Raw genomic sequence first — 12,674 nt, forward strand, 5'->3', positions numbered from 1 at the left:
GTAATTAAATACATTAACCCGTATTTGTGTCTGTAAATTGCGTATGTTCTACCCACAGATTACTATTAAGAAATATTGTTCAAGGTTTAAGCCTAAATGAACTAATGAGACTCGTTACAGAGTCTATAATCAGGTCACAACGGAGATTAGGCAGGCGAAGGCAGATTACGAGAAATCTTTGGCAAAGGATGCTAAGAAAAACAGCAAGGATTTCTTTACTTATATAAACTCTAAAAGGAAGGGGATGAATCTGATTGGTCCACTTGATATCGATGGTTCGACTGAAGATCCTGCTCAGATAACAAACAAACTGAATGAATATTTTGCATCTACATTAACATATGAGCAGTTATTAAGGTTTGAAAATGGCAGAAGGTTATCAAATTGTAACAGGGTGCTTAATAATTTTGTAATAACTGAGAGCAAAGTGGAAGAGAAATTGTTAAAGTTAAACATAAGAAAGGCATCTGGGGTGGATGGGATCTATCCAATTATATTAAAGGAGGCGGCAAAGCAACTAAGCAAACCCTTAGCCATAATTATGAGAGCATTCTTGGACTCAGGGGAGGTCCCCACGGACTGGAGATGTGCAAATGTATCCCCAATTCACAAAGGGAGATCGAAGGGTGACACAAGTAATTGCAGACCAGTTAGTTTAACTTCTGTTCCGGGTAAAATAATGTAGTCACTGGTTAAAGATGCATTGCAGGATCATCTAGACAACACTGCAGCAATAATTAAGACACAGCATGGGTTTGTTAAGAGAAAGTCTTGTCTGACAAATTTGATAGGATATTATGATGTGGTTACAAAGGAACTGGTTGCAAAAATAATTTTGATATCATCTATTTGGATTTCAGGAAAGCTTTTTACACTGTTGCGCATGGAAGACTATTGTACAAAGTGGAGCAGAATGGTATTAAGGGTAAGTTGCTACAATGGATAAAAGGATGGTTGGTGGGAGAAGACAGAGAGTGGTAATCAATGGGTGCTGCTCTTCGTGGACTAATGTTATTAGTGGAGTCCCACAGGGTTCGGTATTGGGTCCACTGTCGTTTTGTTTATTTATCAATGATATTGATAAAGGTATATCAGGCTTAGTGTCGAAGTTTGCAGATGATACAAAGGTTGTCAGGGTTGTTAATGACAGTAATGGCAGTGTGCTATTGCAACAGGATCTAGAAAATTTGGGCAGATAGGCTAAGAAGTGGCAACTGAAGTTTAACCTTGACAAATGCAAAGTACTGCATATGGGTAGTTGAAACGTACCAACTGTGTGGAACTACACTTAAGGTGGTCGAAAATGAAAAAGATCTGGGAGTAATTGTGCAGTCAGATATGAAGTTTTCTTAGCAATGCAAACAGGTTGCCAGGGCAGGTCATGGGGTTTTGTCAATGATATATAGGAATTTTGCTAGCAGGGAAAAGGAGGTGATTGTCCCTCTGTATAAGGCAATGGTCAGGCCACGCCTTGAATACTGCGTACAGGTCTGGAGGCCTCATTTTAGGAAGCATGTAGATTTGCTTGAGCGTGAACAGAGTAGGGCAACAAGATTGGTGAGGGGAATGAAGGGATCCTCTTATCAAGAGAGGCTTAAGTTCTGCAAATTGCAGTGGCTGGAGACTAGGCACCTGCGCGGTGATCTGATTGAGGTGTATAAGGCCTTGAATGGGTTCAGTATGTATGCTGAATTCTGATGGGATCCTTCCACTTGTTCAGATTACGAACCTAAGGGGGCATAAATTCAAATTAAGAAAAGACAGATGTAGAATAGATGTGTGGAAATTTGCCTTTAGCCAGCGGGTGGTTAATTGCTGGAACAAACTTCCATCTGTCGTTGTGGAAGTTGATAGGTTGAATAAATTTAAGGAGGAACTGGAGAGGCATTTGGAGGGAATGGTGTGATTTTTTTTTTTTTTTTGGCTGATGCTCCATAAGCTCATACACTTGCTTTCTTGCATCACATGCCACTACTATATATATATATATATATATATATATATATATATATATATATATATATATATATATATATATATATATATATATATATATATATATATATATATATATATATATATATATATATATATATATATAATCTTTATTGTGTACAAAAGGATGTATACAATTTACCCTTCACGGCAGGAATGCTAGGGGCTTCACATTGGCTGGTGGACAAAGGCCTTGAGGACGGGGCCCACATCAAAGTTCGGGTTCATCCCCCAGGGCCAACAATATAATGTTTCAGTTGAATTATTCACAATATTCATAAAAATATTATACAGTATTTTTGACATTATATACAATATTATACAGACATCCTTTTTAAATTTATTATAATGTCACATTACTGTGCAGTTTGCCTGGTTGAGTTTAGGTCATCAAGGATCTCTCTCCGGTATTTGCGATCCTTGATAGATTTGCAGAGGTCGCCTTCGCTTGCTTGACTGTGATAAGCATCTGCTTGGGGAGAAAGCGGTCGCTAAGGGCTAGTCTATTATGGTTGGCGATAAGTGTTGGAGCTGACCTCAGTCCGGGTTGAGGAATTGTCCAGCTGCACAGTTCCCATATATTTGGCTCCGAGATTATTCCAGTGGTCATTTTGGCAGTTAGGGTGTGGCGTCTTTCCATTATAAGGTATGGCAGTCGGGGAAAGTTTAGTGCGGTTGTCATCGCAGTTGTTCTTTCCTGTGGTTTATGTGTTTATGTGTGATCCAACGAAGGAGCCAGTATTCGGAGGAGTATACACGCTTGATATTCGTGGGGGCTGCAGATGCCCATATTTCTGAGGCGTATAACACGACGGAGTATACAGAGGTGTATACGTACCGCCGAGTCACATCCAGATCCTTAACGTGAAGTAGTTGTTGTTTGGTCATCCACCGCATTTTGCAGAATTTTGTTATGAGCTTGTCAATGTGGGGCGTTTACCACTGGAATGAGAATGCCATCTAGAGAAGCTTGGACTTTGGTGGGTTGGTGCTTCAACGAAAGCACAATTTGGGCTGATTTTGCTGCTACTACTACGACTACTACTTAAATTAACCATAGCCAGTGGGTAGTTGATTGCTGGAACAAACTTCCATCTGTTGTTGTTGTGGAAGTTAATAGCTTAAATAAATTCAAGGCAGAATTAGACAAACATTTGGAATAAATAGATCAGTGAAATGGGAAGGTTTTTTTTTTTTTTTTTTTTGGCCGATGCTGTATAAGCTTGCTTTCTTGCATCATGTGCCACTACCAATGCTAATGATAATGCTAATTAGATAGAAATCTAATCTATAGATTAGTTTATTTATCAACTACAATACATTAATGAAAAGAGAAAAATATCAGGTTCTCTCGATCAAAAAAATTCCTTAAACACATTCAACTCCAGGGGCTTACATCTGGTGAGTATTGGCTTGGCACATCCAGGGTCCTGAGCTGGATATCAAACATCGTTCTTCTCTTTCTTGGTGTTTCCATTCTCTCACTCTCTCTCTCTCTCTCTCTCTCTCTCTCTCTCTCACACACACACACACACACACACACACACACACACACACACACACACACACACACACACACACACACACACACACACACACATGGGGTAACTCAAAAATTTGTTTTTGGCTGGTGCAACAAAAGCCTCAAGCTTCCTTGCACCATATGGCTAATCATAATAATAAAAAAGGGGCACAGTGGATAAGACACTGGACTGCAAGCCTGATGTACCCCGGTTCGAATCCCGGCTTGGTGGAAGCGAACGCGGCTCTATTACGCTGGGAGACCGATATAATAATAATAAAATAATAATAAAAAAAACATCGCGAAAGTTGCTCCATTAGACTTACCATCCCCAAGGCAGGAGCGACGGCTGAGGGAGACAGTGGCGCCATCTGGTGTAACTCGTGAGAACTAAAAAGCCACTGGACATAAGCCGAAGCTAAACAAGTCCACCTCCATAGATGGATGGTGTTGCAGAGAATTATTAATCATACTGCATTGAGTGTGGTACAGAATAAAGTCACTCGCGTTCAGGTCTTAAGCAGAGGGGTCGGTCCGAGAAGTTGGAGACAGTCTCCTGAGCAAGACAGTGGAGTAAATGGTGCTGTCAGCCGTATAGTTACCACAAGAGAAGAGCAAGACCATCCAGCCCCACCAACTGGAAGTGCTTCCTGCACAACGGCGCTAGTGACCACCCAGGAAGGAAGAAGATGCCAACGCATTAAGTGAAGAATGGAAATGAATATGTACATCATGCAAGCATACTATGAAATAATCAGGCCAGAGACCGATATGACAATGTACAGGTCGCGAATACATACCAAGTGGATAGAACGATTCCCGGATATTCAGGTGACCAAACAGCGATTGGCGGACCAAAGAAGGACCATCATCACGAAGAACCTAATAGCTCCTGCCATCTTGAAAGAATCAAGCAGGATGTAGCGATCAACTACAAAGAAAAAAGAATATGGTCAATATAGAACCAGAGGAAGAACAACATACTACAGAACCAGAGGAGGAAGAACAAGAAGAAATACAACCCACAGTAGCTGAAGTGGAAAGAGACGAAGTCATGATATCCAGAATAGAAGACGAGTGGCAAGGGCCTAACAGAATTCGAACGAATGAACCCCACTAGAATCCAAGGATACAATGGAGCAACTCTGGAGGCTATCCACACAGCCGTATACTGTGCTGCCATAGCAGCCGCTAGGATTAATGGAAAAGAAACGAGAGACCAGCATCAGAAGAACCAAAAACAGAAGGAACCGCCAGCTTGGGATAGAAGAATTCAAAGTCAAGATAGGTCAGTTGACTCAGTACCAACATGGTGATAGAAGTAAGAACCTGAATAACAGCGTCCACAGCAAAAATGAGACCAGAAATCAGAGAATATGAGAATATTGTGCACACTGAAGCAGAACCTCCTCGCACTAGAAAGAGACTACGCCTATACAAAGCAAGCTCCCAGAGGAAAATAAACAACTAAATTTTCGATGAAACCAAAAAAGCCTTCTACAGGAATCTGGGAGAAGATGAGAAAGGAGGAAAGGGACCACCCGAGAAGAACACGATCAAGGAGTTCTGGGGAAATATCTGGGGAAGTGAAGTACGACAAAGCAGCTGAACCCCCAGGATAGAAGACGAATGGCAGAAAACCAAGGATGTATAAGACATGAGAGAGTGGGAGATTCGAGAAGAAGAAGATATAATAAAACAGTCGATCAGAAACACCCACAACTGGCGAACCCCAGGAATTGATAACATCCACAGCTACTGGTACAAGAAGCTCACCTGCACACACAAGCACCTAGCAGAGCAGTTCACTCAAATGATAAGGCACTAAGAGAAAATTCAGAAGTTTCTCACTAAAGGAGTCATATATCTGAAGCCTAAAGATGGATACAAGAAACCCTGCGAAATACAGGCCAATCACCTGCCTCCCAACGATGTACAAGATCCTGACCAGCTGCATAACCAAGAAGATATCAGAACACTTACAGAGTCAGAACATAATGGCCGAACAGCAGTAGGATGTAAGCGGAGGAACAAAGGATGCAAGGAGCAATTAACCATAGATGCCACAGTTATGGAGCAAACCTACGAGAAGCACCGCAAGCTATACACTGCTTAAATAGATTAGACTCCGTACCTCATAGCTGGCTAATAGAGGAGCTGAACAGCTACAAAGTCAAATAGTGACAAACGTCCAAAGAGAAACGATGGCGAAATGGAGTACCACCATTAAGGTCGAGAACATCATAACCAGACCAATCCCCCATTAGAATCTTTCAGGGAGATGTCCTGAACCCACTATGGTTCTGTCTAGCAGTTAACCCGCTGTCCACCATGCTCAGCACCAGCAAGTACGGATGTAAACTCAAAGAAAAAAGAAAGAACCTGCACCCTCACCCATCTGATGTACATGGATCACACCAAGCTCTACGCGGTAACCGAGAAGCAACTCCAGTAACTACTCCGGATCACCGAAGAATTCAGCATGGACAGGAAGGAATTTGCTCTAGACAAATGCAAGACTAATGCACTGCACCAGGGAAAATTAGTCGGCCAAAACTACCAGCTGCTGACTGGTAAAGAGATCGAAGCTATGACAGAAGGAGAGATCTACAAATACCTAGGAAATCAAGGAAATCAAGAAGTGCCGGACAGAAAAATATCATGAGAGACTCAGAACCCTGCTGATAACCAAATTGAACGGAGGGAACACAGTTCAATTTTGCACCTCCAGTACTAACGTACTCCTTTGGGGGTCGGTCATAAATTGTTCTAATACCGAGCTAGAGGATATCATCGAAAGAGAAAAACAATGATGGCCAAGAGCCGCCGGAAGTCAGCAGCAGAGACACTAACAATAGCTCGGAAAGGAGAGGAAGGGGCCTAATAGATCTGATAGAGCAACAGATAACACCGATGGCTCACCTGAAGGATTACTTCGAGAACAACACAGCACCATTCCAGCAGGCCATAAAGAAGATAGATAAGTGGTATACCCCACTCAACCTAAACGATGAAACCCCTCCCTCCCAGACAGTACAAAAAACGAAGTTAGAAAGATGGGCAAAGAAGACACTCCATGGCAGACACTACAATGACCTCCATCAAGATCACATCGATAACATTGCTTCCAATGCATGGCTCACAAGCGGGATGCTCTTCCCCGAAACTGAAGGATTCATGCTGGCCATCCAAGACCAGGTAATCAACACCAGAAACTATAGAAAATACATCTCAAAGGAGCCCCGAATATCAAATGACACATGTCGACGATGCCACCTGGCCTCAGAAACGATCCAACACATTACCGTGGGGTGCAAGGTGATCACCCAGACTGAGTACACTCATAGACACGACCATGTAGCCAGGATAATACATCAGAAGCTAGCGAGGAAATACCAGTTTACCAAAGAAAGTGTACCATACTACACTTTCTTTGGTAAACCCAAAGTTTACCAAAGAAAGTGTAGAACCCCAGGCAGTACTACAGACCCGAACCCACAAGCTGTACTGGGATCGCGCCATAATAACGGATAAGAGCATCTCGCACAACAGACCGGACATAACTCTTGTGGACAAGATGGAAAAGGCTACCTGCCTGATTGACATAGCCGTGCCGAACACAAGCAATGTCCAGAAAACTCATGAGGAAAAAAATAGGAAGTACACAAACCTGAGACATGAGATCAAGGAGATGTGGCATACGCAAGAAGTATCAACCATCCCAATCATCATGTCAACGACCGGTATGGTACCAAGTCTAGCAACAATAAATTTCCCAGAGAACACATACAAGGAACTCCAGAAAGTCGCAATTCTGAACACCTGTAGGACAGTCAGAGATTTCCTTGACCGACAGTAACACCAGACATTACAACCACCCCATGTACTTGGTAGCAGTACCCGTCACGGAATGGAACCCCCCCCCAATCAGGGAGAAATAATATAAGAGCAACAACAACAATACAATGCAATACAATAAAATACAATATAATAATAATAATAATAATAATAATAATAATAATAATACAAGGCGAGAATACATACCAATAGGCTGGAACGATTCCCGGATATTGAGGTCACCGAACAGTGAATAGCGGACCAGAGAAGCACTATCGTCACGAAGAAACTGATAACTCTTACAATCTTGGAAAAAATCAAGCAGATCATGGGCGATCAACTGCAAAGGATAAAGAATATGGTCAATACGGGACCAGAGGAGGAAGAGCAAGAAGAAATACAACCCACAGCAGCAGCTGAAGTGGAAAGAGACGAGGTTATGATATCCAGAATAGAGGACGAGTGCAAGAAGACCGTAGCTGAATTCAAAGGAATGGACTGCAGAAAGACCCACGTGATACCGAAGCAGAGGCCCAACAGAACCTTGTGGAGAGCCACAGACCACCTCGATCAGCAAATAATACCTCATTACCTCGACAAGAATGTTGCAACACTCGAGGCTATCCACACAGCCGTGTAATGTGCTGCCACAGCAGTCAAGTAATGGAAGATACGAGAGATGAGCAGCAGAAGAACCGAAAACAGAAGGAACAGCCAGCTTGGGAAAGAAGACTTCAGCAGAAGATAGAAGAATTCAAAGTCAAGATAGGTCAGTTGACTCCGTACCAACAAGGTAATAGAAGTAAGAATCTGAATAACAGCGTCCACAGCAAACATGAGACCTGAAATCAGAGAAAAGGAGAATACTTGGGCACACTGAAGCAGAACCTCTTGGCATTCAGCAAGAGACTACGCGTTATAAAGAGAGCTCCCAGAGGAAAATAAACAACCGAATCTTCGATGAGGACCAAATAACCTTCTACAGGAGTCTCGGAGAAGACGGGAAAGAACGGAACGGGTCACCCGTACAGAAGACGATTGAGGTGTTTGGGGATACATGTGGATCAGGGAAATAAGACATAACAGCCGAGCCCCCTGGATAGAACCAGAACGCAAGAAAACCAAGAACGTATAAGAGATGAGAGAGTGGGAGATTCGGAAAGAAGTAAAACAGATGATCAAGAACTCTCACAACTGGCGAACTCCAGGAATAGATAACGTCCACAACTACTGGTACAAGACCTCACTTGCACAGAAAAGAACCTGGAGAGCAGTTCACCCGAATGATAAGACACCCAGAGACAGTTTCTCACTCAAGGAATCACATATCTGAAGCCTAAAGACAAAGATACAAGAAACCCTTCGAAATACAGACCAATCTTGCCTCCCGACAATGTACAAGATTTTGACTAGCTACATAACCAGGAACTTATCAAACCACCTGGAGAGCCAGAATATAATGGCCGATCAGCAAAAAGGATGCACGCGGCTGAGTAAAGAATGCAACGAGCAATTAACCATAGACGTCGCGATTACAGAGTTATAGAGCAAGCCTACAAGATGCGCCACAACATTTACACAGCCTAAGTCGATTACCACAAGGCCTTCGACTCCGTGCCTCAAGCTGGCTAATAGAGGCGCTGAACAGCTACAAAGTCAATCCGATAGTGACAAACTTCCTAGGAGAAACGATGGCGAAATGGAGTGCCACCATTACGGTCGAGAACATCACAACCAGGCCAATCCTCATCAGAAGAGGAATCTTTCAGGGACATGCCCTGAGCCCACTGTGTTTCTGTCTAGGCACTGAACCAGCTATCCACCATGCTCAACAGCAGCAAGTATAATATAACCTCAAATATGGAAGGAAGAACCTGTACACTCTCACCCACCTGATGTACATGGATGACATCAAGCTCTGCGCGATAACCGAGAAGCAACTCCAGCAGCTACTCCGGATGAAAGAATTCAGCAATGGTATTAGGATGGGATTTGGTCTACACAAATGCAAGACCCACGAATTGCACCAGGGAAAATTAGTCAACCGAAACTACCAGCTGCAGCCTGGTAAAGAGATCGAAGCCATGGCAGAGGGAGAGGCCTACAAATACTTTGGGATAATGCAGGCTCAGCAGTTACAGCACAAAGAAATCAAGGCCTATCTGACAGAAAAATACCATCAGAGACTCAGAAGCTTGCTGAAAGCAAAGCTAAATGGAGGAAATACAGTTAAAGCCATAAACACCTATGCCGTCCCAGTGCTAACATATTCCTTCGGTATCATAGATTGGACTAGCACTGAGCTGGAGGAAATCATTAGAAAAACAAGGACAATAATGATCAAGAGCCGCCAACACCGCCCAAAGTCAGCCGTGTAGAGACTGACTCGGAAAGAAGGAAGAAGGGGCATGATAGACCTCATCGAGCAACAGAAAACAGCGATTGTTAACCTAAAGGATTACTTCCAGAACACACAGCAGCACTCCACCAGGCTATAAGGAAGATAGACGAGCGGTATACCGCACCGAACCTTAGCGAGGAGTCCCCTCCCAACCAGGAGTCACAAACGAAGCTAGAAAGATGGGCAGAGAAGACACTCCATGGCAGACATTACAATAATCTCCGTCGAGATCACATAAATAAAATTTCTTGCAATGCATGGCTCAAGAGCGGGACGCTCCTCCCTGAGACTGAAGGATTCATGCTTGCCATCCAAGACCAGGTAATCAACACCAGAAACTATAGAAAATACATAGTTAAGGAACCCGGAGTGTCCGATGACACACATCGACGATGCTACCTTGCCTCAGAAACGATCCAACACATCACCGCGGGTTGCAAGGTGATCAGCCAGACTGAGTACAGAAGACGATTGAGGTGTTTGGGGATACATGTGGATCAGGGAAATAAGACATAACAGCCGAGCCCCCTGGATAGAACCAGAACGCAAGAAAACCAAGAACGTATAAGAGATGAGAGAGTGGGAGATTCGGAAAGAAGTAAAACAGATGATCAAGAACTCTCACAACTGGCGAACTCCAGGAATAGATAACGTCCACAACTACTGGTACAAGACCTCACTTGCACAGAAAAGAACCTGGAGAGCAGTTCACCCGAATGATAAGACACCCAGAGACAGTTTCTCACTCAAGGAATCACATATCTGAAGCCTAAAGACAAAGATACAAGACAAAGACACGACCAGGTAGCCAGGATAATAGATCAGAAGCTAGCAAGTTGATTGAAGAAAGGTACGTACTCCAGGCAGTACTAGAGACCCCAACCCACAAGCTGTACTGGGATCGCGCCATAATAACGGATAAGACAATCCCGGACAACAGACCGGACATAACCCCTATGGACAAGAAGGAAAAGGCTACCTATCTGATTGACATAGCAGTACCCAACACTGGCGACATGCAGAAAACCCATGGGGGAAAAAATCAGGAAGTAGACGAACATAAGAGAGGAGATCAAAGTGACGTGGTGTACGCAACAAGTTAGACCATTCCGATCATCGTGTCAACCACAGGTATGGTGCCAAAGATCCTACATAACAGCCTAGCATCAATAGGTCTCCTGGCGAACACCTACAAGGAACTCCAGAAAGTCGCAATCCTGAACACCTGTAGGACAGTCAGAGAGTTCATCGACCAACTGTTGTACCGTACATAACTATCACCGTGCACTTCGTAGTAATACACGTCACGAGGTGGAATTCCCAATCAGGGAGAAATAATAATAATACCATTTAAAAATACAGTGAAAGGACATCAAAATGTGACATTAATCCTAATTGTAGCAAGTGCAAGGCTGGATTTGTCAGGTGCAGTATTGCAGTTTCTCAATGTCACAGGGCAGCTTCGAGTGCAATTAATTGTAAGGATAAGTTTTTCAGCTTTTGTTTTAATTTGATCCTGAAACCTCAGATTATTAAATTCGACATTAAACAACGCTGCAGTTAACAGTTAATGTGGGATTACATGTAACTGGAACTTAGCTATACAGGGTGATTCAAAAGTGATGGCCAATAATTTTAAGGTGAACTGCACAGACTACAATATGCAAAAAAAAAAGCCTAGTAAACGCCTTAAGTGAATCGTTTTTGAGATATTGCACATTTCTAGTTGGGATCCACACTGGCAAGGTGAACTGTGCAGAGTTGGGATCCACCACTGACTTGTTTGTTTAGGTTAGGTTATACTCATTCTCTCCCCTTCCCCCTCTCTCAATGCTCCGAAACGTAGAAGGCATACTAGTAATATAAAGGACAGTCAACATCGAAAGAGGTTACAGCAACGAAGAGTATGCGGACATGCACTTCATGTATGGTAAAGCCAGCGGCAGTGCACTCGAGGTTGCACGTTTGTACCAAGAAGTATTTCCCTGCCGAAGGCAGACCAACAGGTGCACATTCGTCAGGGTTCATCAACGCCTAAGAGAATATGGGCGCTTCGCACATGGTGTACGAGTAAGTAGGCCCAGAAGCATAACATCTGATGTTGAGGAAAAGGTGTTAGAAAGAACAGAACAAAATCCGGGAATTTCGACAAGGTGGATTGCTCTGGAAGAGCGTGTACTGAGTCATAGCAGTGTGTGGCGAATTTTGCATTGCCAGTTACTGTACCCCCAACCATATCTAGCGTGTACAAAATGGTCTCAGCAATACAGCCTACTCTCCCAGAGTGCGCCCGTAGTCACTGGCGGATCTTAACAGAAAATGTGGATTATCTCGAAAATGGTTCTTTTGCGGCCGAACGTTCACTGGGACTTTTTATTTTTTTGTTTGTACTTTTCACAGTCTGCGCGGCAGCACAGTGGTGTCGTCACCGTACTCCCCACACCGGGTGGAAAAAGCAAGGCTTCGAATCCCGTCGATGACGCGAGGAACTTTAATGGGCTTTTTTCATTCCGTGGCTGAGTTAGTCGATCTCAGGCGTAGATCGACTAACTCAAGGTTTTCTCTCCACAAACTGCGGTTTTTCGTCCAGCAAACAGACAAATCGACCATAGAACACATGCAATTAACAGACATAAAACACAGCACGGCAGATGAATTTAATTATTCGGGTGGCCTAAATATAATTGTTTTTTTTTTAGTTTTGTACTTTTCACCTTTAAATTATTGACTCTCATTTTTGAAACACCCTGTACATTCAACGAGCATGAGAAAAAGGAACCGATGTAATGGACTTTAACGAGGCATGATTGGTTGTACCAGGTGGGAATTTTTTTTTCTATCTCCGAGACAACACATCTAACTAGACGCGTTCTGCGAATATGCGAGTGCACATATGGACCTGTAATTGAAAACCGATTG

This window comes from Mastigoproctus giganteus, chromosome 14 (assembly GCF_048544385.1).
Source record: "Mastigoproctus giganteus isolate SK-2022 chromosome 14, ASM4854438v1, whole genome shotgun sequence".
Classification (NCBI taxonomy): Eukaryota; Metazoa; Arthropoda; class Arachnida; order Uropygi; family Thelyphonidae; genus Mastigoproctus; species Mastigoproctus giganteus.